Consider the following 27,583-nt stretch of genomic DNA (forward strand, 5'->3'; position numbering starts at 1 on the left):
TGCTTTTCGGCACAGTCACCAGTCTTTTATTTCTGTGGAGATGTGTGGAACTAGTTCTTGATAAAACTGGCACTGCATTAGCAGTAAAGAGGCACTGGCACTACAGCATCTTAAGGACTTGTCCACACATTTCACACAGACAAGAAGACAAAGGGTCTTAAAAAACAAAAAAAAAAAACCCACTTATAGCAACATAGCTCTCTAACTTTTCAATTACATGTAGTTCTTGTTCTTTTGAGTTTGAGTGCACTTATTGAAGTCACTTTTGACAAATGGGTCTTCCGGATGAATGTAATTTAATATAATGATGGTCCCCACTACATAGGATTCCATAATAGCTACCCAGATTTTTCACTGAAAAATACAAAATGTCAACTCCATGGTGATTCGAAAGGAAAAGCCAAAATCATTCTTCTTTACCTTCACGGTCCTGTGGGTTTTTATACATTTTGTGATAATCCACCTGATGTAAATGTATAAAGCATGAATTAATGTGAATTAATTTAACATCTAATAGTTTCTAATGTTTTTCAGTGTGAACCAAAGTGGTGGACTGACTAAAATTCAGCACTGCCCTTCTGAAAGCTGTGACACCAACGTGGCTTTACGCTTTAAGTAATGAAATCAAGTTTGCTGCAAGTTCAAACAATGATGTAAGCTATCTTTAAAGAGTGAGATATGTGACGTATGGATACCCAGTTATACAAACTGTAAAGCAATTGTTCAGTCAGAAATACAAACTTCACTCAGTTTGCTCTCTGCTGTCAGTGGTGATAAGTATTCATACAATGATGGATTGAATGGGAGTAGTTCTTCCTGTACCACTGGCATTGTGTACATCCAGAAATGCATATATCCTTGAAACATAAGGTCTTCTCATGAAGTAAGAATAAAAGCACACCATTTAAAGTAATAGTAGCCATTACAGAACAGAAGCAGCTGCAGATGGACACCCTGGGCAGAAAACTGACAGCCTAATGAGGTGTGGCTCTGTGGAAATGTGCAAGAAAGGCTCAAGTCTTTCTTGATTTTAGAAGGAGAAAAAGGGCTGCTGAATGCTTTCACTCTGCAGAAAAGTCTGCACAGCCAACATGTAAGAAAAAAAAAAGAAAAACATGTAACATGTACATTTGTACATTTTTGACATATCTTACAACAGCCCACAGTGCACTGACTGAATATCTTACTGCAGGCTTCATCCATGTACATGAATATGTTTGTTTTTGAAAAAGATCTCTGGTGAGAGTGCTAATGCCTTTTCACTAATCTTAAGCATTTCAATACTTTAGCACATAAACCATGTTATAATTTAGTCATTTAGTACATTTGTCTTATGATATGGCTTCAGGAGTCTTGCAGTCAAAGAAAATGAAATTGTTGTCTGCATATCTATATTAAACAAAAGGTCAAATTTGAGTCAAGCTTGTCTGTACGTGTGTTGCTGGTGTGCTGTCTCTTTTGACAAATTAGGTCAAGTGTATGGCAAAACAGTCTGTAAACATAGCTGTGAAAAAGCATACAAAAAGAACAATTACACTATTGACACAGAATCCTTTACTTATCGAGCTAACAGTTTTATTGAGCTAAAGGGCAGAAGATATTTAATGACTACAGACACAATCCCAGAAATACAACTGACACACTGTACAAGCAGGTGAACACAGCCCCCAGATTATGTGCAATAATATATCAAGAACAAATGCACATCAAGAGCAATCACTCTGACAGAGAGAGCATTTTTGTGCCTTTAAAACTGACTTAAACTGTCGGCACAGGAGGCAGTTCTAATGATTTCAGGTTCTTCTGTGGAATAAGTGGCAGCATAATTTACAGGCTTTTCCCAAAATACTGTTCTGACTCTGGGGGCAAACATATGTAAAATATTGTGAGAACAAAGGCCATACTACTGACTGTGTTACACGTGCATTTATACAGATATGACAAAAACAAAACAAGACAAAAACCCAGCCCATGCTCAGACTGACGGTCAGAGGAGGTAAGTAACGAAGTACAATTACTTTATTACTGTATTAAGTTTTCAGGCATCTGCACTTTACTACCTTTATTTTTTCTGATAACTTTTTACTTTTACTCCCTTTTTTACACAATTTTTTTTTTTTTAGCTGTCAAGTAATTTCAAATACAGTATTTGTATTAGCTCGTCAATGTTTGTGTGCATTTGTCGCACAGTGTGTTGCTAGCTAAAGGTCCAGCTGCTGCATTTCACAGGGAGAGAAAGGAGTTAGAGCTAAATTCAAAAAGAGATGGAGAAAGAAAAAGAAAGACAGGACAGGAGAGGAGAGGAAGAGGAAGAGGAGAGATTATATTTAAAGGTTAGTGCTCAGACACACTTGATATACTGCAGATTTAAAGAGTACATGCAATGCGTTTTTTTAATCACAGATTGGATCAGTGTGTGATGTGTTTTGATAAATTATGTATTTTCATATTGTGAAACATCCTGCAGAACAAAGTATACTAAATTTCTGTCATTTAAATGTTGCATGAAACTACTCTGTAGTTTGTTTGGGATAAAGAGGTTAGCTTGCTGTCCTGTGGTGAATTTATAGTAAAGCAGTATGTTGGACTGGTGCACAGGGGCTATGGTCAGTGTTCAGTTACATCATGTGTAGACTAATTTGCATTTAAGATGATTATGCTTAGATTAAGTCACTAAATTCCACCTTTATGCCAACTGTATACAGTCTAGTATAAAGACAATATACGATATACTGTTAGTTTAGCAAATGCAAGTCAGCCAAGATAGCTCCTGACACTGCTGACATCTTGTTCAATTAAGTTGTGTAGAGCCACAAAGAGCAGCAGGTCAGCTGATCACAGCCTGTACACTAAGAAAATCTACTGAAGGTCACATTAGAAAAAAAAGAACTATTTGTGAGTTGTGAATCTGTTCCTCATGCTGAGCCTCTAGAATACAATCTGTTCTCCCACATACCAGATCTCACTTTCACTCCTCACTGTACTCATTTTCCTGTTTCCTGGAAAAGTCCGTCTACAATTTAGATAACAGAATATGTATATATATATATATATATATATATATATATATATATATATATATATATATATATATATATATAGGGTGCAAGATGCTAGCAGGCAAGGCATACATGGAACGCCATAACCAAGTGGCCGGCATAGTGTACAGGAACATCTGTGCCGAGTATAACCTGGAAGTCCCGAGGTCAAAATGGGAGATGCCCCCAAGGGTGGTGGAGAATGACCGAGCTAAGATCCTGTGGGACTTCCAGATACAGACGGACAAAATGGTGGTGGCTAACCAACCGGACATAGTGGTGGTAGACAAACAGAAGAAGACGGCCGTAGTGATCGATGTAGCGGTTCCGAATGACAGCAATATCAGGAAGAAGGAACACGAGAAGCTGGAGAAATACCAAGGGCTCAGAGAAGAGCTCGAGAGGATGTGGAGGGTGAAGGTAATGGTGGTCCCCGTGGTAATCGGAGCACTAGGTGCGGTGACTCCCAAGCTAGGCGAGTGGCTCCAGCAGATCCCGGGAACAACATCGGAGATCTCTGTCCAGAAGAGCGCAGTCCTGGGAACAGCTAAGATACTGCGCAGGACCCTCAAGCTCCCAGGCCTCTGGTAGAGGACCCGAGCTTGAAGGATAAACCGCCCGCAGGGGCGTGCTGGGTGTTTTATATATATATATATATATATATATATATATATATATATATATATATATATATATCCCTTTCACTGTTTGTGTCCTACATAAAAGATTCAAGCTAAGCACATTCATTAGAATTTGAATTTAGATTTGATTAACATTTATAATCTACAAATTCTATCATTATATGAATATAGCACATTTACTCATTTACCTTTGCATAAAACTAGATGGTATATTACTCCTTTAAGGAGCTCATTTTTACTTTCTACTACTACTTTGCCTACTACTCTCAGTACATTTGGGAGCTTTTAGCCCATAACTTAGCATATGTAGCTTGCTATCGCCAGTGTGTGAATGTGTGTGTGAATGGGTGAATGACTGAATGTAGTGTAAAGCGCTTTGGGGTCCTATGGACTAGAAAAATGCTATACAAATGCAGGCCATTTACCATTTACCATATCATGGCAGAAAATTTACATCAAATTTTTAATCACCATGCAATACCAAAAAATTCCTAGACCTTGCCTAAGCTTTCTTGTAAGCTTTCTTGTTTCAGGTTGTGTTGAAGAAGACAGGAGTTCATACCAACTATTAACTTTAAAACTCATGTGTTCATCTTATGTACTGAATTTAAGTTTGCATGCTTTGCAGTCTATTTTATATTTAAAACTCAATCAGTGGAAGGTCAAGTTAATTTATATAGTAGATTTAACCACGACAGCAACTGACCAAAGTGATGCAAGATGAAATCTCCAAGCACAGAGACAGAAGCATACAGGGAATTCTGCAGCCAGCAATAAAACATAAAGAACAGTGGTAAACAGGATCCCACTTCTTCAGATCTGGTACATTCATTAAGGTCAGATAACTGTAATCCGAGTTTTGTTTGGATGCAGGCTTTTCAAAGTGAAATTTAAATGGCAAGTTCTGATTTATAACGTTCAGACTGCTGAACACTCAGTGACTGGACTGACACACACACACACACACACACATACCTTCTGACACCAAGTTACTTTTTGCACAATGCTCAGTCTTTTTCTTTTGCATATTTCTATTGCACTGTTGTGTCTGCACGGTCTTGTGTCTGTACTGTTCTGTTTGGTTTGGTGTTGCACTGTCTTTGTTTTGTTTCTTTGCTATTTTTGCACACTTGCACTTTATGTAGTTCTGTGTTGATTGTCTGTTATATGTTATATGTAGCACCGTGGTCTTGGAGGAACGTTGTCTCGTTTCACTGTGTTCTGTACCACTGCACATGGTTGGAATGACAATAAAGCCATTTGACTTGACTAGTGAAATTTAGATGGCAGTGTTAAAAATAAATAAATAACAAAAATTCACTTTACAGGGCAGAATTATGCCTAACTATATTTTTAATGTCTTTATACATATACGGAAATGAAGAGGGCACAATAAAAATCAAGGCCACATTAAAAGCCACGTTTATGTTCTTTACCATCCAACTAAACACAATGCCATCTTACACACTGAACACTAGGGGGCACTGTCACATCTCTATTTACAGAGGATATGGGAAGGCAGTTGATGACCAAAGACAGAACACAAATGAATGAAACCTTGAGTAATAACAATAGATCCAGTGATTGAACATTCCTATTATTTTACTGCAAAATGAGGGGACCTATTTATGTTCCTTCATTGATGTGTTTCGCTCCACTCATTTTCCCATCCAATCAGCTGTCTGTCTAAGTCCTCAGCCAGTCATGTAAGACTGATGCTTCCACAAACACAGCTTGCATAAACACTATGCTTGGCTGCTCACCTTTATAACTCGTTTCACTTTGTGTGTCCCATTTCCATCGTCCCACAGTTCTCCAGTGGAAAAAAACATTCTGCAGCATGACCTGTGTGTTCGTTTTAGTCATTAGGGTCAAGATTCCCACAAGTTACAGACATGCCTAACTGGCACCTAAACAATAAAACCACTAAAGTGTAAGGTCTGAAGATGGCATCATGTAAATGTCATCTTCTGTGTTGTTTTTTTACTTTTTGTTTTTTTAGCTGTTACACTAAGTTAAATCATGTTGACAATTACACCGTGGGTGATCATTAGTGCCATTCAAGTCTCAGTGCCAGTCGGAGCGGCTCCAGCATTTTGGCATCTGTTTGATTTCATTCAGTTAAAACAGCTGGAAAACCAGTCAAATTTATGCCAAAAATTAACAATTAAACTTTCTTTTATGCTGTGATTTCAGCTCTAAGCCTCCCAGTGTTTGAAAGATATGATTTACCAGAACAACCCCTCACACCGTTTTAGTCTGGAGGTGAAAAATGCCCTTTCAAAATCAGACTCCCATTTCCCAGATTAAGATATGGGTGTTGGCAGTATCTCTGTGTGCTTTCGAGAAGGGAGCTTAAAGGGCAAACAAAGGCAGGACATCTCCATTTTTAAGAGAGACATGTCATTAATTTGCAGCCTGGAGGCTGATTTTCTTTGAAACATCTTAGCAATATGATTAGTGCTTCCTAACAAATGAGCAAGTAAATCACCTCTCAGGCTAAACGTGACACTGACAAGAGCCCAATGTCATGACCGCACTGTATAGGACTGGGAGCATAGTTTGTTAGATCCATCCATCCATCCATCCTCATCCGCTTTGTCCGGGGCCGGGTCGCGGGGGCAGCAGCCTAAGCAAAGAGGCCCAGACCTCCCTCTCCCCAGCCACCTCCTCCAGCTTATCAGGGGGAATACCAAGGCGTTCCCAGGCCAGCCGAGAGATATAATCTCTCCAGCATGTCCTGGGTCTGCCCCGGGGCCTCCTCCCGGTGGGACATGCCTGGAACACCTCACCCAGGAGGCGGCCGGGGGGCATCCTTGTCAGATGCCCGAACCACCTCAACTGGCTCCTTTCGATGTGGAGCAGCAGCTGCTCTACTCTGAGCCCCTCCCGGATGGCCGAACTTCTCACCCTATCTCTAAGGGAGAGGCCAGCCACCCTTCGGAGGAAGCTCATTTCCGCCGCTTGTATCCGCGATCTCGTTCTTTCGGTCACTACCCACAGCTCGTGGCCATAGGTGAGGGTAGGGACGTAGATCGACCGGTAAATTGAGAGCTTCGCTTTTACACTCAGCTCCCTCTTCACCACGACGGACCGGTGCAGCGTCCGCATTACTGCAGCTGCAGCCCCAATCCGTCTGTCGATCTCCGGCTCCCTTCTCCCATCACTCGTGAACAAGACCCCGAGATACTTGAACTCCTCCACTTGTGGCAGGAACTCATCCCCGACCCGGAGTGGGCACTCCACCCTTTTCCGGCTGAGAACCATGGCCTCAGATTTGGAGGTGCTGATCCTCATTCTCGCTGCTTCACACTCGGCAGTTTGTTAGATACTTTACAGAATATCTAAAAATGACTTCTTACTGTTGTCATAAATTTTTACATTTATTTGACAGCAAACTTTGATTGGTGCTTTCTTTCTAATGAAAGCCTCACTGTATATGCAGATTAATAAAACTAAAGTGTGCAGCATGTTAGCATCTCTGTCAGGCACTATTGTCAGGTGTTGTGAGCTAAATGTTAACTGTGTGCTCACCATGACGGTGCTAACATGTTTGATGTTTAACAGGTTAGTAACAGTGCTTATGACGACTCTCTCTCGGGTTAATGTGTTTTCATTTTGCTGTCTTGGTCTATTCAAACACATTTATTACATAGCTGGTATAAAAGAGTTATTTGGATTGTAAACAGTATCAGAATCCATCCAACATCCGGTAAAAATATTCCACTTTTAACCTGAGCTGTGATTTAACAGACAGGAGACAAGCATGGCTTAAAAACAGCATAATATTTTTTTGTCTAATACCCGAGAGCTGCTGTGGAAACAGCTCTCTTTGTCCAAAGCTTTCTCCACAACCTTGAGAAACAAATGCAAAACTCAGTTAAATTAGTGGCCTGTGTAAAAAAATCTTCATTCGGCAGGTATTCTGAATAAGTGACCTCAACACCTTGTTCTCGAATTCAACCAAATGTATTTCGCTAAATTGAAAAAATCGCTCTTGCTGTCTCGTCCTCATTCGTGAGTGACAATAACTGCAGTAAAGGTGAACATGTTTTTGTCAGCATTTATATTAAGCTTCAACGTGAACTTTATTAAGTTAATTACGGTAAGAAAATAAAGCGACAATAATCATACTTATTGTAAGCCTACATATCAAATAGGAATTTTAACATGAATGCACGCCATAAAAATATAACTGACATTATATTTAATCTGATTGTTCTCTCATTAAATTTGCACACTTCTGTTAGTGCGATATGAATGTGCTGCTGTAGTGCCTGACTCAACAAGATTGTGTTATCTTAAATTAAACACAGCAAGTTTTGTGCAGACAGGAAATGATGATTGCTACATTAGATGTTTTTTCTTACCCTAGCTAACGGTTCCAACTTGACTTTTATCTAATACTCTATACTTGAAGATGACAATCTTTCACCCCACCCCAAGTTTCACACCACATCTGTCCTCAGGGCTTGATAGAACTGTTAGATAGGTAGTTATAATTTCCTCATTAGTCCCGATAATGTTTCCTCTTAATGCATAAAAACTGTTTAGTAGTTTCTCCCCTTCTGCTACAAAGCCAAGATGATGACCATTGACGGTAAGGATTTTACAGTATTTCACATTCAGCTTTTTGCCAGTTATAAACGTTTAAATAGTGCTGTGTAAACAGCACGCAGTGCTGTGTCAGCGCACTAAAAATAGCAAGTTCAAGTACAGAATTACGCAATTTGAACACCACCGTTGTTTCTAAAATTGCCCTTCCTCAGCGGCTGCTAACTTGATCGTGGAGTTATTTTAGTTGTTAAAGCAGGAATATCAGATATTAGAGTGAAGCAGAACTTTAAGACTGCGGTCCAGACAATGAAAGCAATTATCCAAAAAGGCTCGATAAAAATCTACACTTGCCTCTCTTTTAGAATAGATTTTGATCTGAATGACACTTCCTGGAAAAATACAGATATTAAATTACTGACAAACCGAAACTATCAAATCTGTCAGCAGATTGTTTCTGTCAATAAATGTTTTGCATTGCAGAGGCAATGCTCAGACAGACGGTCCCAGCATGAATCAACAGTGTTGTTGTTGTGGAAATCATGGTTTATGTATCTAAGAGCTCCTGTTTCCCAGACAGGGGTCAAACATACTAGCTAGCTTAAATAATAAATACAGAGCTCTAACAGGTTCTGACCCAGACAAGTGAAATGCTGAGAATCAAACACACACACACACACACACACACACACACACACACACACACATCCATATTCAACAAATCAACCGTTGCAGCCCTATTTCAGTCAAACTTATCACCAGCTCCCAAAACTCTTCAGTCATTCCCACAGCATGCAGGTTTGAATATATCGACTATGTGGCACAGCATTCGACTGGTTTCCTTCTACTTCCCTCTCCCAACGAAATATTGATCACTTTTTCTGTCTGCCCTCGTCTCTTAAGTCTTTTACTTTCTAAACAACACCCACCACCCTTCCTCCTCCCCCTCCCCCTACTCCTCCCCCCTCTCTCTAACTCTGGTATTTCCCAATGAAGACCCCCCTCCCCGCTTCCCCTCTGTCATTCCCCCTCCCTCTTTCCCTTTCCTCTCCCTCCCATCTCTTCTCCCCCGTCCTCTCCTCAGATGGATTCTTCAGTCAGTCGTGTGGAACTGGTGCGGCTGCCGGAGAGACAGACATTGAGGCAGAGAGGCTGCTCTGAACAGACGCTGGGTCAGAGCGCTCAGTTGCTTCAGACAATCACAGGGGAGCGAGAGAAAGACCCAGGAAAAGAGAGAGAGCACTACATAGAAAGATAGGTTGAAAAGGAAAGGAGAGACAGGAGAGGGAGGTAAATATGTGACAGGATGTGGTTTCCCTGTGCTTGCAAAACATTGGTATACAACAGTCATACTTTGAGCATGACCTAAGCACAGTGAGCGTGCAAGTGTGTTTGAGCTCTAATAGGTGGTGAAGAGGAAGACGAAGCAAACCGCTGGAGCTGCTGCTGCTGAGCCCACAGAATCAACGCTCTTGTTTCTCTGCTGCCTGCCTGCCTGCCTGCCCGGAGGATTGTGGTTCCTTTAAACCAACCAGCTCCGCGGCAGCCTTTGACAGCTTGTCGGACAGGACCTGAACCCATCCTGCGTTTGAGCTTTTCTCCCCCCCTCGAAGTAGAATGCGATTCTCTGCAGGAAGCACTGGTCCAGTTGCTGCGTTTGTGTCCAAGCAGTGAACTTTTCAAGCAAATTGTGAAAGAGGTAAGTTTGTTTTGTGTTTCCATGCTCCTGAGCATGTGAATGAATTTGAACTTTCAAGCAGATGTGTTACTGTACGCACGCCCATGTCTCTGGACAGCAGCCACTGTAAACTTGGACTGCATGGTAGCAGTTGTTTACTGCTGAGATTTCATTCATTAGATCTTGCCGCACGCCACAAGTCTGACTTTTGAGCAGTGTATTAAGCAACAAGCTATAAATTTACTGCTGCCAAACACACGTGCACTCATTTGAATGTATTCATTCACTATCAGTGCCGGGTAAAAGTATTGTACTACACATCACCTAATGCTTTTAAAAAGTAATCCATTATGGATCTACTCTGTAAAAAGTACCGTGTCTTGCAAACCATGCTTTACTTTTTCTTTATCTGGCAGTTAACAATATGATGTTAAACTGTACATGACAGATATCAGCACAACTCCCTATCACAATAAGAGTACTTGTCTTTAAATCTTTAAGTAATATCACAAAGCTGTTAACAAGGTTACTAAGTTATCAGCCAATAGAGCGCAGAAACATGTAATTTTAACAGTGATTCTACTGCAGAGGCAGCATTTCCTCTTCTTTGTACACTGGTACAAACCTCTTCACCACTGCTTTTTTTTACTTGTTGAAAATCAAGTTTTGGCTCCTTGGTTGGGTTTGGCACATGATCAGCTTGAAAATCGCTGCTGATCCAGTGTTCTAGCTTCATGTTAACACGTTACCTGTTGCAGCTGCTTGTAAACATTTGATGTTTTGTTCACAGAAGTACATAGCTCCTTCTGTCATGCATAGATGTGGTTTGCACCGACCTGACGGTTACACTCATGGTTAGTAAGAAATGTACATCTCCCCCTCAGAAGTCGTATGACTTCCCCGAAATTATTGTCTCATATCCCTGAGAGTAACTGAGGTCAAGTAACTGTTGTGCAAATGTAGATGAAAAGCATGCTTCATCTTTTTCTTTTTAGATACTTAAAAAACTTCTATAATGCAAGTGACACGACTGATTGTCACTGATTTTAGGAATTATGAGTTTGCCAACAAAAGTAATGTGAATGTGTTACATTGCATCCCCACACCTGTTTATTACTCTATTAATAAACCCTTTATTTAAACATTCACATCAATAGGTCATGCTGTTTTTAAGTTGCACTGCATGTATGATGGATGGTACAGAGTTGTGCTGGGAATGCCAACTATCTCAACCAGGATCCAATCACAGACCAAACCCTGACAGTGCCTTCTATAATAGTGAGGAGAAATTCAAGCAAGTGCGTGATTTGTGTGCTACTGTACTGCACTGTGTCAAGGGAGTGGGTTTCCCCATGTGTTGTGTTGTGCAGCATGCGTGCTGGTAAATCCATGTCTGTCAGCACATGTGGATGTTTACATGCCTAGACTATGTGATCCACTACATGCATGTGTGCATGTATGAGAGGAGGCGGTTTAAAGGGAAAAAACAAGCTGAGGGATGGCAGGAGGTAAAGGAAGGGTGGGGGTTGAGGGAAGGGTGGCAGGGTGAAGGAAGATGAGGGCATGAGAGACAGGAAAAGCTGGGGGGGTGAGGAAAAATCGCTGTGTGTGTGTGTGTGTGTGTGTGTGTGTGTGTGTGTGTGTGTGTGTGTATGAGAGAGAGAGAGAGAGAGAGAGAGAGAGACAGAAAGTGAGTGAACTGCTGTTAATTAGTTCCAGCTGGTGAGTTGCGGAACGTCGGGGTGTGTTAACGCTACAGCGATGGTGGGTCAGGAGTTCTCTCCGTCTCAGGCTGTCTGTCTCACACACACACACACACACACACACACACACACACACACACACACACACACACACACACACACACACACACACACAAACAGCATTTTTATTGTTGTGATGACCCTCATTGCTGCTAGCTTAAACCTAATTCTACCCTCAAACAGCCCTTTAAGTATTTGAGGGCCTGCCAAAATATTCCCCTCTGATGCTTTTACAGTAAAATTTTAAAGAAACGTGTGCACCTACACACAAAAGACATACACACATTACAGTTTTTTACAGACGCTAGGACACATTTCTCAATACTTAGGTCACGTTTGCAAAACTCCTCACACAGTGAGCACAACAGAAGTCTATGTGGGCTAAACTGAGGACCAGTTATCATTGTTTTGGCACAAAATGCATTCAATGACTACATCTCTCAAATTTCATGAATTATCTTCTCACTCAGACACAACAACTGCCAAAAATCTTTGTACGGACAGGACATTTTGCATGTGCTTACATACTGTTTTCAAAACTGTTAAACTTATGGCCAAAACAATAACACAATGCAAAACTTGAAAAGACAGCAAAATTCAACAGCAATATTTTATTGAAACATATTTTAAATCTAAAAATGCAGTTTAACCAGCCACAGCTTATTCTCATTGGAGATGAACATCTACACAGGTGTTACTCCTTCAATTTTTCAACTCCTTCAATTCTGGCATGCCAGAAGATTATTTCCTAGGTGTATTGCCCTAGCTGACATAAGATGTGATGTGGATGAGAACCTGTGGCCAAATGGAGGAGACCGAGTAGATTAGCATTACTATTGTATGTGTATCAGTGGATGGTGTGTATACAAATTCTTGTATTTTGGGATTACTTAGTGCAAAAAAATAAAAATACATAAACAAATATTAACGAATTCTGCATGATGTCTGATTCATTCCAGTAACATATATTGAAATTATAAACAGAGATGTGTCCTTGTTTTACACAAGAAAACACTGTGTAGTGTTTTTTTAGGTCATTGTTTTGTGGGTGACAAAGTGTGTTTGTCGGCTGTCAACCTTTGCTAGTGTTCTGGAAGAATGAGTTTATTTGAGACCTGAATGAAGTGTTTTGGTAGTTGTAGTGCATTTTGAATGTGAAATGAACTGCTTTGCCAAGCTGACGGTCAGTTAGGAGGATTGTGTGAAGTGTTTTGCAAAAGTGACCTAAGTATTGGGAAATGTGTCCTAGCGGCTGTAAAAAACTGTAACACTGACTTAAAGACATTTAAGTCTAAGCCATGATAATTTATTGAGAAAGATCACAAAGTATGTAAACAGAAGGAAACTATAACCACGCAACAGCCATGTGGTCTGTCATCACACTGTGCACATCAAAGTGTACATGTATTAACATGCATTGAACACATGCTGTGCTGCACATGTGAGCATGCATACATACATATGACTTGAGAATATGAACACACGTGCAGCGAACACTGTTAACACAAACACACACACAAAGGAAAAAAAGTTTGCCAGAGAAACCCCATGTGGCTTTCGCTCACATTGACCATTCTGCGGACTGGTTTTTGGAAATGTGGAAGCGTTTGTGGTTTGGAATTCACCCTGCTGTAATATGACATTGAAAATAGCACAATTTCTTAGGGCAAAAGGTGAAGTAACCACATGTCCAAATGGTTAATTCACTGAAATCACAAGAAACATTCTCTCTGTACCACTAGTGATAGTAACTGTATATGCAGATAATTCTGGTTTAATTTGTACAAATATCTACATCTAGTCTTTGTACATTAGATATTAATTTGTATTACTCACACCATTAGAAAACCCCCCACAAAGATTTCTGAAGTTTTGCCACAGTAGCCAGCTTTATTGATTAGTTGCCAGTAATAAAACAATGTATGGTTTGCCAGGCTATGAAAAATCCCTCTGGCTGGTGTTCACCCTCTTGCATGACATTTACGGTGCCTTTGTTTTCTTTCTTAGTACAATTCACACATGCGCACATGTAATCATTCCTCCTGCTCGTATGTCCCCACTCTGTGTTAAAAATGCTTTCTAAAGTTCATTTGAATTTAATATCAGGCTTCAGCAGGTCAAGTTTGTTAACAATGTGCAAATATATACATATAAAACCTCTTCCTTCAACATTTACACCTGCAGCTATGATTGATTATTGTTTTTAAAAAGCCTTTATAAATGATTTATTAACATTTAGAAATGCAAATAACTTGCTAACCTTTGGTGACAGCTTATTAGAGTGTGTCTAATGACTCTTTATTAATGACTTTGACAACATTTATACTACTGAAATGATTTTTTTTTAAATGGCAGATTCATTAACCTTTATTGATGACTTGCTAACATTTATAACGACAGATTTATGACTTTAGTAATGATTTATTATTATTACCTGAAGAAATTGCAAACCTTTTGTACATGAAACTCAAACTCAAACTTCACCACTCTGTGGATGATTGCTTAAGAAGGTTTTTGCTCAACATAAAACTGCAAAGAATTTGGGAATATCATCATCTGCATTACATAAAGTAACTTACACAGTTCAGAGAATTGATTGTAGTATCTATATGCTCAAAACCAATACTGAATTGCAGATATCTCTATTTTCTTTTAAATGCAGGCACTACTATAGTGGAAATGACTACACTGGATTAGGAACACATCCGAAACCAGTGTCAATAAACACTGCAGTTAAAAATCCACCATGCAAGGAAAAAATATATAAATAAGACTGCAGTCTTTTCTGGGGCACAGCTCACTTTGCTTCAGCTATTAACAATCAATTGATTGTTAAAGCTAAAAGGCTAATGATAACGTTTGCTGGAAAGGTTAATAATTTAACAGACAACTGTTCAAAAGTGTTGCTGATACACAAGCTTTACTGAGCTCACAAAATTCCTCATAAAATGTCCATTGGTTGTTTTGAATGTCAACTACTGTTTACGTGTTTAGCTGCTAGTGAGGGGAGGGGCTATAAGGCTGCCTGTACCTCCCCTCACTAGCAGCTGAACACATGAACAGTAGCTGCAAATGAGTAACTAATCCGAAAGTAGTTTTAGTATTACTGGGGATACTGGTGCTCAAGTATTTATAACCTCAGTATCAGGTTTTTTGATTAATGCTTAGTGCAGCGTTAATGCTAATCGATATATACAGGTTTTGGAGCAACAGATTATATAATCCAGTCAATGTATTCTTCTTGTGTTCCAGCAGCATTGCAACAGTAGACTACATCAAAACTAGCACAACTGGTATTGCCATTCATCAAATGCTTACGAAGTATTGTTTAAAGAAATGAGTTGCAGTTGTAAGCACGGCTCTGTAGCAGCTTCAAAAATATCTTCAGCAAACATTTGACATGTTGTTTTTGTACTATTTTTGGTAAAATCAGGTGAACAAATCAGTCTGATATTGTATTCTTGAATGTTCATCACTGAACCATTTAAACCTGTTTTCTACAGCACACAGTAGCAGTTATATATTTTTTCAGATGTTTTTTCATCCTCTCTCTCAGCCAGCAGTTTGTGTATTTCCTAAAGCTGTGTTGATTTTCTTTCACTCCAGTCTTTTAGCAAACATGTTTTAATCAACTTATGTTTGCTATCTGATCCGGGCACAGTCTATCCCCCTGTGGGGTGTGAAATTTGATTAAGGTAATTGGCAAACGTTGGTTGGTACAAACCATAATGTGCACACTCCTCTGCACTGAGTATGTATGACAGAATAAACCATCTATCTATCTATCTATCTATCTATCTATCTATCTATCTATCTATCTATCTATCTATCTATCTATCTATCTATCTATCTATCTATCTATCTATCTATCTATCTATCTATCTATCTATCTATCTATCTATCTATCTATCTATATGTACAATTGGATTTGGATTGTGAAAAACAGTAAATATTCGCTATGCTTGAGGGTGACTAACAACCCTAATATCAATATTATATGCATTCAGAAGGAGAAAATGGATACTAGGGGATATTTAATGTATAATTGCAGAAATTTCCATGACAATGCGTATTTAGGACTCAAACTGATGTCATTTGTTAAACAAGAATTCATAATTGGCATAATTTTAATTGAATGATTAAACAGTAAACATCATGTGCTGCTAGATAAGGCAGGAGGTTTTGAAGTCCTCATGATTGAATCACACTGCAGGTGTCTGCGTCCTGTTTTGGCTACGACACGACCGCCGGAACTAATTGCGTCCACTGAGCCAATCCTTGTGATTCCACTAGATGCACCGCAGCGCATTTCAGAAACATCCCACAAGCGCTTCTTTGCTCTGCATCACTTATACTAAGCACCAAGGTTATTTTTGATGGAAGCTTCGTCATGCTGCATAGAGCTTATGACGAGGGCAGGAAGTCAGACAGAGGAATGGTACAATCCGATCAGTTTTTGAAATAAAAAATAAAAAAACAATCGCTATCCAGACTAAATGCTCGACTTCTGAAACACCCCCTTTGTGCTTGGAAGGCAGGCGATTATCAGACAAAACTGTTTTGGAGGTACAATGTCACCGACTCTCTATTAGGGTATTCACAGGGTCAGGAAGTCATCCCAGTGTATTCTCATCCCCAGCTGTAATATAATACTGTTTAAACAGAAACTACCCGCATCTCTGCATTATGCAAATGGTGTTCTTAGGCCTCATTGCCCTGATGCATCAGCAGCGATAATATTGGCCACTAAGAGATGAAGAGGCATGGTGGTGGTAGGTTTGTCAGTGAGGGATTTCAGTGTTTTGTACTGCTTTTCTTTATGCTGTTTTTTGTTTTTAATTTTACGCCAGGCTAAGTTAGGATTTGGAACTAAATTGTTTGGTTAGATTTAGGAAAGCACACCTGTGCACTGAAAAATGCACTGAAATGATGAGTTGAGAGTGACAGAACTGCCTCACTCAAGCCTTAACCAGGTGCATTAAGCTCTGACACCAGCGAACTCCTTTTTTCTGTAAATGAGCAAGGCTAACTGGTGCACCAGGAATGAGACTAGGCTGGCCATCCTGACTGCTCCTGACAGCCTTTGTTGGAGCTCATATCCTTTCTGTCTGAAATGCTCGGTTACAAGATTTTGGGCAAAGATTATTTTCCCTCACTCGGCTGCAATATGACAGTGATCGTGCTTTTGAAGATACAAAGTTATTCAAGCCTCTGGCTTTTTTCTAGACCTGAGACAGCATATTAGGATAAATCCTCCAGGCAAGACGGCAAACACCAGAGAGCCAGTGTTCAGCCAGTTGTGTAGCAGCTTACCCTCAAAGCACAGAAAAAGAAAACAACACCCCTCTTGATATTTCTATAAGGCAAATTGACTTCTGTTGTAATGGGTGGTCAAGAAAATTGCAGCAGTATTGATTGGTTAATGTCCAACACGGACATGTCGATAGGGTGTCTGAAAATCTCAGAACTTAGCTCCGGCTGGCTTTAATAAAAAATGACCTGCCTGGAGCAAGTTCACAGAAAGCAATGAGTCACTCACGGGAAATCTCTTCAAACCCCTCCGTGTTTTAGGGGGCAACCAGCAAGTTTTCTCTGTTTAACAGGATATTCTTCTCTCGTTTTTCTTGAAATGACAAGCTTTCTTTCACCATGTTTCTTTGGCTACAGCGCAAAAACAACCAAGACAGGTTTTTGTGCAGGTTGACTTGAAATAATGTTTTGCTTTTCACTTGTGAGAAATGTACAAATCCCACTGTGGATAGATTATGCATGACAAATCAAACTCATGACTGTCAAAAACATGCGGGAGGAGAGGAGGGAAACAGGTGGAAAGAGGAGACCAGGAAACAGGGAATCAGTCCAGGTGATGAGGTGGGCTGAGAGCTTATAGCAGCCACAACAAGAGAAGAAAGAGAGAATCTGACAATAAAAAAAGCGAGAGGTTGGGACAGATTGGTGCCTATTCTTCTCCTGAGAAGGGAATAGTCATAGAGGGGTTGGTTCCCATGGCAATAGCTCCCTCGATGAATGTGTTTGTGGGGATATGTGTGTGTGTGTGTGGATGGGCTGTAACCGGGCCTTGAGACCATAAGGAGAGGTTGGCCAAGGCTGTAGTAAACCACATAGATGCTAACGGCTGAGATTCTTGGCTAGACCGCGTTGCTTATTTGATGATTTTCTCTGCCTAAACCCGTTACCCTCTATCTTCCATTTTTACTTTGTGCCGCGCACTTGCCATTATGTATCGTCCTTGGGCATTCACAGGAAATATAAATTCAATGAGTTGGAAGAAGTAAAATGTCTCTTTTAGTAACCATGGCCATCTTTTTGAGAGTAAGTAAAGGTTTGATTTGGAAACATTTCCAATTTGAAGCTTTTTTGTAAGATTCAGTGTTCTCTGAATGTTACTCATCACTTTAATCAGTTTAATTTTTGAAACCAGTTTGTTCTATCTTCTGCAGCTATTGTAACACACTGCAGCATCTCCTTAGTTCAGTACTGACGATTTCCATCACTGTTTTTACCAGTTACTAATTAGAAATGCAGCTGCACATAAATGTAATGCACCTTCATGATGGTAACTTGTGATTATCTACATCCGTAGTAGTCACCAGTGTTCCCTAAAACTGTTTTTAATAATGTAAAATAATATAACTCACCTTCTCTGTCAAGCTGTGCAGTTTTACCCAGAATAATTTAGAATTTATGGGAAAATAACCCAGATGTTTCTGGGGATATAACAGAACTTTCCTCTGAATGCAATATATATTGTAGATTGCAGGTCCGCCATAGGGTGCCAGTTTAATGTTATCTAAACTCATTCAAATGTAACTACAGCATTCATAGTTGAAATGTAGCTACATAATGCAGTAAAAAAAAGGAATTTCCCTCAGATGCTAGGCAAGATGTTACTACTGTTGGTGCTTTAAGAGAACTACAGTAAAAGAATTACTGACCAAAGAATGAACATAATCAGTACTAAAACATACTCATTTATCTCAAAGTCAGATACCCAGTATCATGGTGAACATAAATATCAACGATCAGCAAAAATATCAACTCGTACATTATGATCCAACTTTTCACTGTTCATTTTTATGCTTGCTATGATCCAGTTCTGCTTTTACTAACATAGGCTGAAAGACACTGAGATGCTTGCTTGCGAGCCAGATTGTGTTTTTCTCTGCTTGTTTTCATGCATGATTCCCAAAACACTTTTAAAGATGGATGATGATAAGACCTTTCATAATATACCAATAACGACATTGTGACTTTGCAAACAGTGAAAGAGCAAGTATCAACTTTTGTGGTCATACTAAAATCCCAAAAACTGCAGTTCCTTGATCAGCCACTTGAGGCTTGCTCCAAAAGCGAGTCAATCCCACCATTTTAAAATACCCAACTTTACAGCATGAAACGCGTCTTTGGATTCCATGTGAATTTTCTCCTCTGCCTCATAATTGGTTAATATTTTTATGTTTAAAAATAATAATAAATTCACCCATTTGGATTTTGTAACGGCTTTTAAGTAGGAGGGGCCATGATTGTGGTGACTGAGATGTGTGCTGAGACTGTGTGTGTTGACTGTGGCTCAGTGCTGTCTGCTAGGCCTCATCATCCACCAATTCAGATTGCTAAACCTGACCTCTCAACCGTTTTTGTATCTTCTGGTTCATATTTAAGTAAAATAATTGGTTACGTTTTATGCCTTAATGTGTGGTGCCGCCCATCCAAAGTGCTTCAGTGTCAGTGAGTGTCGAAATGTATACATGTAGTTCATCGATCTAGTTGCTAGCGTTAGCGCTACCCTTTCTGGTCAATATAATAAAAACAAGCCAGCACGGCAGAAATGAAACGAGGCTTTAGTATGTAGAGTCAACAAGGAATCTGTGCCACTATGGTGGCTATGTGCGGCTTTTATATACACACTATGGAAAAGGAAACACAGCTTAAAATAAGTGATGCATGCAAGTCCACCTTGTATAGTGCTCTATATACATCTAAGGAAGTATTTTGAAAGCTGAACATTGCAGCAGAGCCTAGTTCTAGCTTTCTGCCTGTCTGTCTGTCTCTTGCTGTGCTTTACGTGGGCTCTGGAACATGATAAAAAGACAAAAACGGGAAGCAAAATTTACTGTTACTGTACACTTTCGCTGAACACACAATCTGGTTTCTAAGGCACCGAATGAACACATATCTACCATAACCATGATACTACAGGGGATGTAAACGCTTTTAACCTGATTCTCTGAATAACCTGGTTACTTAGTGCATGTAAACGCACTTAGTGTAGGTCGTTCTCTTGAAAGGACCGTGTCATTACAAAAGGTCACAGCGTTAACATCCTGCCTGAGTGTCCGTTGTCTTTTTTCTTTCTTCTTTTCCATCCTCTCTGTTTTCCCACAGTTGAAGATTCAGGGTGGCAAGGGCAAAAGAGGAAAGAAAGGGAAGAGTAGGGGATTTCCAACAAAAGTGTGCAAACCTTCTCAGGCTTTTAGCTCATGCTGTCACCCGAAGCAGCAGAAATGAGACAGAAACTCAGAGGGTTAGTGAAGGACGTTTTTGAGGCCGAGTTATTGGAAAAATCAGTTGCTAATCTGGTGATTTCTCCATGAACAAGGCTTTTTGTAAGAGTCTGTTCCCAAAAAAACACTCGTGAAAGTCATGTTAAATTTAGGCAACTGGTGCTTTCACAACTAAGTTGTTTAGTTCAATCAATATTACCAGTGTCGACTAGTTCATTTAGACCGATGCCAGCCAGTCACTGGTGGAGACTAGAGCCAGGGTCAGAGAGGGTCAGGAAGGGTTTTGGTCTAGCTAGTAAACTCGTGAGTCACATAAGACTGTTGTATAAAAGTAATGCAGAGAAACTGCAGGATTGTGAGATTTTTCAGCAATAGCATGCTGGCAAATGTGAATCTGCTGATGGTGAACTGTTACAAAATCATTATTCAAATATGTAGTCTAGCCCGGAAGTATGGTTAATGCGGTAACCATGGTAACACGTATACGTGGCAGCATATGGTAAAGGGGTTTTCCCAAATATACCAAAGACCGGCAGTGACTTAAGTCAGTGTGCTGAGAGTGTATGTCATCAGTTTTTTAACAGATCACCAACTAAAGGTGAGTGAAATTTAACCATCCAGCAGTTATTATTCTATGGTATTCACTGTTTATACATGATGATATAATTATAAATGGGGTCCAGGTGCAGTCTCAGCTAAAAATTGGACAAAATTAATCGTCACTTCAAACGTACAACTTTGTTTTTTTATAAAGAGAGAACAAAAAGGCGACTCGTGAAAGTCAACCACTTGTGCAAAACCACGCTGAAATTATGACAACAGCAGTTGTTGGTAGTTGAGCAAAAGTCTCTTTGTTTAGCTTAAAGATGTCACACCCACTGAGCCGTACTCACCTTCTTTTTGCTTCCACCTAACAGAGTCACCGCCATTTAAGTGTTTAAGAGTATATCCATCACAATATGTTTTTAAAGCCACAAGCAACCATATTTTAATAAAAGTGTGCAGTGCAAAGTTAAGATAATGTTAGCAAGAACTACAAGTTATTAGTTTTTAGGCTCAACAACTTGGATATAGGGAGTGTCTGAGGATAAGAGACAGAGACACATCATATAGCTTATTCATTTCCAGCCTGAAGACAAAGTTGACAGTTGAGCATGTTCAGGTAAAGCGGTAAATCATTTAATTGGATCAGAGATGCTGGTGTTAGCATAGTGTATGGCAGAAAGACACAGAAACAGGCTAACAAAGTATTCATTTCTCTTGTAAAGTTGGGCATTTTGTCACAGGAGATTGGAACCAGCCTTAAGCGGCCATTCAAGGGGCTGCACTTCCACATTGGTTTGTTCCAACACTGTTTTCTGGACTTTTTGGACAACAAGCAAATGCATTTTTCTCAAAATAAGTCATTACGAGGGGTTGATTGTCAAGAAAGCATAGACATGAGTCACTCAATGCATTTCGGCCAACAACCAGTGCTGTTTTTCCTCATGTGAGGCCGGTCTTGTCCGCTCATTTTCATGGCGGTCTCTCTAACCACTCAGCCTTGTAGAGCTCTTGGCAGTACTCCTCACAATACCCATGGATGATACTGGATCAGCAGTACCCATCACCATACACAGTCAAGCGCCCCTTTACTTGTCAGATTGTAAAAGATCAAAAGTCAGAAGAAGCCAAAGAGGGTGAGGGAGACAAAGCGAGAGAGAGAGTGAGAAAAGAAGAGAGTAGGCTTAAAAGGGAGACTACACAGGGAAGAACACACGAACACAGTGTCCTAATTAATGTCTTCTTGCATTAATCCACTCTGAAGCTTCCCATGCTTCTGGGTTTGATCTCAGCAATGTTACTATCAAAGCCTTGTAACACGGTCCTGTAATGTGGGGAAGGTCTCAGTCAGACAGCATTAAGTAACTCATTTGGTATTGTGAAGCCTGTAAGCTGAAGACGGGGTTTTGTGCGATCATCGTCCACACTGATGTGCAATTTCCTAATTATGAAACTGGAATGTAAAGCTTCTCAATTCAATATTTTCATTAACAGAAGATTAATAATGTTCATATTCTGAAGGCTGTTGGATGTATTGACAAATTTACAAAGACTTATTGTCTTTGTACATTTCAGGAGGCTTTCTGGGCACCTTTTAGACTATTTCATTGTTTTGGTTTTACAGATAGAAGATTTTCAATTGTTCCATAATGTTCTCAATTACCAACCATACACAGTACCAAATCCAAGACACATACAAGGATAACAATTAGAATTTGGTAGAAAGTGAGGCTGTTTTCATAAGTAAAAGGTTTTGATCTCCACCTTTTAGCGTGTTATCCATTTTTAGTTGACTCTGCAGCGAGAGTACGCCAACAATGACTTACCCAGTCTACGGGCTACTCTTAAATGAATGCTTCGTAAATGCAGTTTATAGTTTAAAATCCTTCTGCTGAAGTTCTGAATGATCAGGTCCCATCATATCTCAAAAACCTCATATTATACTTAAATGCTCTCGGACGGCAACTTTCTTGTGCCTTCAGCTGTGAGGCGCCTCTTCTGTGGGCTCAACTATCAGTTTGGGAGACAAACATCCTCTCTACATTAGGCCACCGTAATCCATTCCTGAATTTTGCTACCACAGACTGAAGCTGCTTTTCTGCTCTCTCTTCTAATGTGTTTAACTTTTGTCTGTGTTGTTTTGTCTTGCTTTGTGTTTGGCTTGTTTGTTGGTGTTTCTGCCTTCTCTATGCTTCTTATTCCATACTCTTTCAGCCAACCAAGTGCTTTCTTCCCAGTGATTTGTCATTTACTGTAGGTTCTCCTTCTAATACTGTGGGGTCCTACCCTACGACAGTAAGCAAGTAGAATTGACTTTTGAGAGAGACCAAAACAAAGCTAAAAGAACAGTGAAGTTCATGGCTGTAGACTTTCATTTGGTGGCCAGATGTTTAGCTTTTCAGAATCCTTACTATTTCAATAAGTAAATAATACTATTACTACTACTAATAATTTAATAATAATAATAATAACAACAATGTGCAATAATCAAATGCTAAATTTACAGTCATAAAAAAATAATAATATGTGCCTGGTGATAATATATCTGTGGAGATTTCCAGCCCTTAAGTGTCTGAAAATCTATTTGTTTAGGTCTAATAATGTGCCAAATCCTAAGAGACGACAGGCGATGAACTCAAGGGATCAATGTGAGCACAGAAAGAAAGGCAGACCTTTGGACTGAATCATTGTTGTTGATTGACAGATGGGGAAAAAAAGCAGCAGGACAAGGGAAACGTCTCCCCTCATGTTGTCTATCGCATTCAGCACAATACAAAGTGCTATGGGATGTTTTTGTTGTAAGGGCCAAAACTAAGTGCATCACAGCCACAACAAAGCATCTGAATGTCAATCTTGGCTTATGAGAAGGGAATCTTATCGAATAAAACCTCTTATCAAATAAAACCTCAAAATGCCATTAGCAAGAGAAAAAAGATGGAGCAAAATGGCAAAAGGATCGTTGCTAATTCAGCAAAAGGGAAATCAATGGCCCTCTTCCTGTCTTTTTTTTCTTTCCCATAACTACCCAGTATCTGTCAGCCCTGTAAAGCATCCCTAACTCTCTGTTTCAGAGGGGGGGCAATTTCAGTGCTACAACTGGCCAGAGCTTCAACCTCAGATGAGAGTTTCCTGGCAAGAAAGTGCCTCAAAAATTATAAATAAGTCACATTTCCTCCATCGGTTCAACTCTAAAAATACTCCCATTTGGCTTCACCTCACATTGCCTCCTCTCTGGGCTCAAGGAGCTATGCAAATACGAGTTCCTTCAGTTTTTACTTTGTTTTCCTCTAACACCCCTCCCAGAACCCCCCACAACCCATCCCCTTTCCTCCACATCCCATTGTTCTGACTACTTCTTCTCCATCTCGTGTAGACTACATGACAGAGCCTCGCCTTCCCTCTTGTTGTTCCTTCTCTCTCCAGGGTAGAGGGAGAAATGATAAAAGCTATTTACAAGTAACTGTAGGCAACAGTAGGAATCCAACACTTGGGAAAAAAGATCTTTTCTCTTTTTTTAAACTTTGTTTTCTTTGATGGCAGAGTCATTTGTGATGCTGCGCGATGAACTGTAGCACTGTGTAGTGCAGTCCTGAGTGACAATTTAAGGGGAGACTGAAGCGCTTTTAGAGACTTTGACTGTGCCATCTTCTGCAGATTGTGCTTGGCTTTTGTGTTCTTGAAACGGAAGCAAGACACTAGTCCTGCTTGGCACGTGCTGAGTGGGAAACAGATAATGCCTCAGTACATAAGAAACATGCTGCAACTATTTAGAAGGCTTCTGAAGCTTTCACTGTACAAAACAAGAGGACAACCCCCCCCCCCCCCCCCCCCCCCCCAAACATGGATACTGTTTTCTGGGCTAAAGCTGATTGACCAGTTTCTAAAGATTTCACCTTTATGTCTAAATCTGGTTGAGAGTAAAATGCAATATTTTCAGGATATTAAAAGAGAGTCAATTCAGTATAATTTCAACCATTCACTAACATCACCCTCTGTGCATTCCTCTTGATTACAGGTGTAAAAACCTGTTCATGCTATTTATCTACTTTCATACACATTTTGTACTCATTATGTGTTGCATGGGGATCTTTTCTTAACCTTTTGTTCTTGCGTGTTAGGTTAGCTGGTTAGCACCATTTCTTTAGAGCTGGACAGTTTGGGGTCTAAATCTGCTGGACATCTGACATGTTTGCAAAAGTATCGAGGAAAAAAAAGTGTCCTTTCACTTTTCAAGCAAACGTAGGCGTTCAGGGATCCAGTGAAGTCATCCTTAGCGTCTTTGCATTGCTGGGTTGGTAGCTGTGTGCTTGTGTTCTGGTATTAGCTATAAATCCATCAGCTTGTGGTCCATTTCTGAGCGCTATTACAAGGCCTGGAGAAATATGACTGTTATACACGTTGAGATTTATAAAGCCCAACAAAGACGTCCGTGATGAATCTCACTCTTTCTCTCTGTTTCCATCTTGTATGCTGATCATCCTTTTTCTATTCAGCCGACTTTAATTGCACGCTCTCTTTTTTCTCCGGACTCTACTTGCCATGCATTACCCGCTGCCCCCCCACCACCCAAACCCCTTTTATGCGAACAATCTCCAACCCGGCCACCCCTGTTTCCTCTTTCTGCCTTGATTGATTCTCACCTTTTCATTCTTGCCGTTCACCTCATTAACAGAGCCCCGTCTGCAGCTGGTTCCTTTTTTTGCCTCCCACTCCTTCCTACGTCGGAACCCCCGTGCCCCTCCTCACTTCCTGTCCTGTTGTCTCTGAAGCAACGGTCAACTCCGATTCTGCCAAACCCCTTCGATGTGCTGTAATTAGTACAGAGAATAATGGAGTAATAGAGAGGGATCTTCATTAGGTAAGGTGGAATAAGAGGGCGCCACTGCCATCCATCTGTCCATCTGTCCATCCATCCATCCGTTCTTGAGTTTAATCAGTGGAACACAATGAAATGTCACCTATTCCCAGATGAAGCCACTGGAGAGAGGCAGTGGTGCTGGCACAAAGCATTTGGGACACGGTGGCATCTGTAGTACTGGCCCTTTAAGGCCTCTCACTCCCTGGTTGTTGCTAATTTGGCCTCCCTAGGAATCAGGTTGTAAGAATATTTATTTATTCATGTTAATGTACAGAGGTTTACCAAACATGCTGTCCTTTATTAGTTTTCCGTCTGAAGAATCTTTGCTTTCCTGCACGTGTGTATACATGTCCATGTGCATGTCTGGTCCTTGCTTAGGGATGCTCACTGATATCAATAAGTGTGTTATTTAAACACTTTGTACACTATCAGGTACTAGTACTACAATGGAGGTTTTCCATTATCTGTTTCTAAACAGTTGAGATCCTGTGTAAAATGTTAATATAAACTGAATGCAGTGATTTGCAAATCTCATAAAGCTGTTTGTTATTCACAAACATTTTTTTTTAATGTTGAAACTGAGACATTTGACTATTTCATGAAATAGTAAAGCTATATCATATAGAATGGCCACACACTAGGCATTCACTACAGATAAATAATTATCACCTAAAATTAGAATAAAGAATCAGTGATGCACAAGAACTACACATTCTTCACACTGACATGGTTAGAAAGTCTATTTGTTATTTAAACAGCTTTATTTTAAACCCTGGCTCGTTGAGGACCTGTGAGACTGTACCTAACCACTTACTTAGGTTTGCCAAAAATCCACAACGTAATCCACAATATTTACCAATGAGATACACAAACCTCTGCGCAGTAATCACTGCTATTGATCCGTGCATTGTAACAGATCCATTAAAGTGATTTTGCCCTACTCGGTCATAGAAATTTAAACTAATGCTCCTTTCACATGCATAGCTGGAAAATGTGATCACATATGCACTGATATGGTTAGGAGATTTGTTTGTTATTTAGACAGCTTTATTCACTTCTGTAGGTCTGCACCCAGGGTTTTGTCCTCTTTACTGTGAAGAGGTTAGTACTCAGTGAAATCTTAACTGTTTTGTAATTTCCCAGATGTAGTCTTCTTCTTTTGGGTGACCACCAGAGTGAATCGTCTGCATTTGTTTGGCATTGGCCATTCAAACGTGTGTGATCATTTAAACACATGAAACAAAAACAATCATAAAATGAGCGGTAAATCAAATTTGTACTACAAATTTATCTAATGTAGCAAAAAAGGTCAATAACTGGACTACCATACGACACTTAACCCCGACCTTCCTGTTTCATTCAGTAAAAAAAGACCAAATTACACATCTTTTATTTTTATCTGCTGACATTTTTACATCTGGAGGAATTTAAAAAAGTTGAGCAGCTTTAACAACTTTTTAATTTCATTGGATCAAAACAGTTACCTCGTCTGCAAATTAATCAATCAATGGAAACAGCTTTATTTAATAGGGTGGTCAACAAGGAATTAAAACTCTCAATTGAAACTCACAGCAGATATGAACACAACAAAATTATACCCATTTTGATTATAGTAGCAAGAGCCAACATTGTACTTTTGGCCATTTGCAAAGCTTGGAAAGCCAAGTTATGGTTTGTAGCTATATATTGTTATTGTATTTTATTGTTTTTGACCACTGGTGCACAAAATCCTGTGCACGGGTGTTGTTGTTTTTTTTTGTTGTTTTTTTTTTTGGGGGGGGGGGTTACAGTTAGTTTTACAGTTCACATAATTTGCTATTATAATTTTTCAAATAAGCAATAAGTTGCAGTTTAAAATCCATCCGTAGTTCCCGTTCAATTTGTTTCCATAGCACAAAGCAAAAGATAAACCTCTCTTGCAACTGTAGCTCGGTTAGATGGAAAACAGAACACTTATATCTCAGAAGTCTTTGAGTCTTTGAG

General features: G+C 39.8%; 1 protein-coding gene across 1 annotated transcript in view; it reads left to right on the forward strand.

Annotated features, from left to right (window-relative positions):
• The first annotated feature begins 8,123 nt into the window (after nucleotides 1-8,123).
• Nucleotides 8,124-27,583, forward strand: part of rftn1b (raftlin, lipid raft linker 1b) — a 125,050-nt gene continuing 105,590 nt past the window's right edge. The window contains exons 1-2 of the mRNA XM_004568534.6: nucleotides 8,124-8,279; nucleotides 9,230-9,932. The gene's annotated coding sequence lies outside the window, so the exon portion shown is untranslated. The remainder of the gene's footprint in view (nucleotides 8,280-9,229; nucleotides 9,933-27,583) is intronic.

The sequence above is a fragment of the Maylandia zebra genome, linkage group LG11 (genome assembly GCF_041146795.1).
Source record: "Maylandia zebra isolate NMK-2024a linkage group LG11, Mzebra_GT3a, whole genome shotgun sequence".
NCBI lineage: Eukaryota > Metazoa > Chordata > Actinopteri > Cichliformes > Cichlidae > Maylandia > Maylandia zebra.